The 3,196-nt window shown below is 48.6% G+C and overlaps 1 pseudogene; it reads left to right on the plus strand.

The window, feature by feature from the left end:
- The first annotated feature begins 1,678 nt into the window (after positions 1–1,678).
- LOC119266758 overlaps positions 1,679–3,196 on the plus strand; it is a 3,383-nt pseudogene continuing 1,865 nt past the window's right edge.

Genomic DNA, 3,196 nt, shown 5'->3' on the forward strand with positions numbered 1-3,196 from the left:
AACATTCTGTGATCCAGGAGGCACCAATAAGTCAAATAGCAAAGATAGAAAAACAACATGCAACGATAATTGGAGCAACATGCCACCATTGGGACCATCCTGAGTATATATCGTCATCATTTGGTTGTACTTTGACAACTTATGGTGCTTAGGGCATTTTCAAAAGAGACAGTCAAAGCTCCCGTATATCAAGTGTGCAAAACCGAACCAAAAACCAAACAAAAAAATGAACCGAACAGAAATTTTGGTCTTTTTAGGTTTCGATTTCAGTTTCAATTTTGAAATATGAAAACCATTTGCATTCAGTTTTTTCGGTTAGAAACCGAAATCCATATGGCTAAACCAAATTAACCAAAAATGTGGTTTTTTGGTTTTAAAAGCATAATGGGCTACTATAGTACAATACTTTCTAGCCCATTCAGTGCTTTAGTTTACGTGATTCGCCTAACTGCCTACCTAACGTCCATTCTTTATCCTTTTATAATTGTTTTTTCCTCGTTATGATACATATCATGTATTTACACATGAAAAAGTTAGGTGTTGGCTCAAAAATTCATGTCAACTTTAGTTAATCTGGTAATTAATCATTATTACTAAGACCGAACCGTATCTATGTATAAGACCGTATAAACCAAAGTATAAAAACTGTATAAACCACAACCGTATAAACCGAATTGAATCAAAATGAAAAAACCGAATGCACACCCTGACCCGTATATGTTCGAATTGTGGTGTCCGGAGCACTATTGTCAACTCTTATCATCCAACGAGGACCTGCATCCGTGGAGTGGTCAAGACGTTCATTTTCCCGCAAACCGGAGCAACATAAAAGAGTTATGCCGGAGTTTGGACATGCACTTGACCAATAAAAAGTAACCACATTGTCCTCCTCCCCTCTCTCTCTCTCTCCTCAACAGGACAAATGGAGATTTTTTCTGATTAAAGATTAGATGGCTACTTTTCACATCACGTCTGTTGACCACATTCGAACGTGAAAAATGACATTTCTTGTGTCAGTTTAGGGGCTACCATCCGAGACGCCCTTAATTAGCTAGAACATCAACACCCTTCTGCGCCCTCACCAATTATTGGGAGTACTGCGCAAGTGCTCATTGCATCCGCCAGCTGATTGTTTTACAAACCCTCCGTACCACCTGGCTACATTATCAAGCAATATCCTGGATCACCCATGAATTATAAATTTGCCCACGAGCAACATGTAGAGGAATAAATTTGTGTTTCAATTGCTTTATTCTCTCTACCTGACAAAGGTTAGATGTTTAAGCAGCTACTACCATGGTATGTTTTCTGGAATTTACACACACAAGTATTGGATTTAGCTATATATACTTCCTCCGTCCGAATTTTTTTGTCTTAGATTCGTCTAGATATGGATATATATGATACTAAAATATGAATTGATACATCTGTATTTAAACAAATTTAAGACAAAAATTTCCGGAGGGAGTATATAGGATCAGGGGCGTCGACAAGCCCCGGGCTGCCACCAGGCCGTGGCCCAGGGCGTGAAGAGAAAATGCTTCGTGCATTGTAGCTACAGGAGCGCACTGGTACAAGGCTGGTCCGGGGCGTTGAAAATTCCTCGCTACGGCATTGTATAGGATTATATATTCTGGCTTGCAAGTGAGAAAGCGTAGTATCCTGAGCTAGATCGTGCATGCCATTAATGGCTGCCTTCGCAAAGATGGCCGTGGAGTGTCTCCAGGACCCACTGATCTGGCTGTTCCTCGTCTTGGTGGCCTTGGCCACCCTGCGGAGACGGAGACGGCGGGGCTACGCGCCGTTCCCTCCGGGCCCGAAGCCGCTGCCCATCGTCGGTAACATGACGCTGGTGAACCAGCTGACGCACCGCGGGCTGGTGGGGCTGGCGGAGAAGTACGGCGGGCTGCTGCACCTCCGCCTCGGCTGCCTCCACGTGGTGGCGGTGTCGACGCCGGAGCACGCGCGGGAGGTCCTGCAGGCGCGTGACGGCGCCTTCTCGAACCGCCCGGCCACCGCCGCCAACGTTTACCTCACCTACGGCCGCTCCGACCTGGCGTTCGCGGACGGCGGCGCCCACGTGCGCGAGATGCGCAGGCTCTGCGCCACAACCCTCTTCAGCCGGCGCCGCGCCGAGACGTGGCTCGCCGTGCGCGACGGGTACGGGGCGCTGGCCCGCGACGTGGGCAGGCGCAGCGGCCAGGCCGTGAACCTAGGCGAGCTCATCTTCAACCACACCGTGGGCGTCATCTTCCGCGCTGCCTTCAGCGCCGGCGACGAGGGACTGGACGAGTTCGTCGTCATCCTCCGGGTGTTCTCCAAGATCTTAGGCGAGTTCCACGCCGGCGACTACTTCCCGTGGCTCCGGTGGACGGCCCGGCTGGGCTTCAACCGCCGCCTCCACGCAGCGCGCAGCGCCGTCGACAAGTTTACAGACAAGATAATCGACGACCACGTGAGGAGAGGGAAGAACCCCGCCGATGCCGACGCCGACTTGGTAGATGGCCTGCTCGCTTTCCTCGCCGACGCGAACCTATCCAAAGGGAAGGACGCCCTCCACTTCACCCGCGACAACGTCAAGGCCATGATCATGGTACGTTACTATGACTCGAAGTTCACTCTAAGCAGTTCATTTTATTTTTACTATTACAAGGTAGGTTTATAGACCACGAGTCAGTTAGGGGGTGGTCCAATGGAAATTATGCTACATATGGTAGTAGAGACCTTGTCGGTTTGTACATGACTAATACAGAAGACCTATGCTATGTAGAAGCAGACTCCTTGTGGTGATGTGCCCTGTATTGCCAGAGAACTTCGAGGAGCAAGCATGGGCCACTCCATGCTTGTTGGGACACTCATGTCCTTCGTGGTTATGGGGGCATGACATTGTTAGTCAGCGACATGATCCTCATTTTGGGGTGGGTCTCCGTGACACAATTTGGCAATGAGACGGTGCGGAAGTTTTTGGTGGTGTCGAATCATTGTTTTTAGGAAGGACGACAATGCGGTTGCATTTTATGCGCAAGAGACTGGACAAGTGGTTGAAGTAGTTAATGGGATGCATGAGTACGGGCTCAATTAGCATCCAAAGGTGCTTGAGGAAGGCAAAGGCCGAAGCCACCGAGACTAGAAGTACTACCAGTAGCATGGATAATACCACCTTATTCGGGAAAAAATAATTTCCATGAAATTAAAC

This window comes from Triticum dicoccoides, chromosome 3A (assembly GCF_002162155.2).
Source record: "Triticum dicoccoides isolate Atlit2015 ecotype Zavitan chromosome 3A, WEW_v2.0, whole genome shotgun sequence".
Taxonomy (NCBI): Eukaryota; Viridiplantae; Streptophyta; class Magnoliopsida; order Poales; family Poaceae; genus Triticum; species Triticum dicoccoides.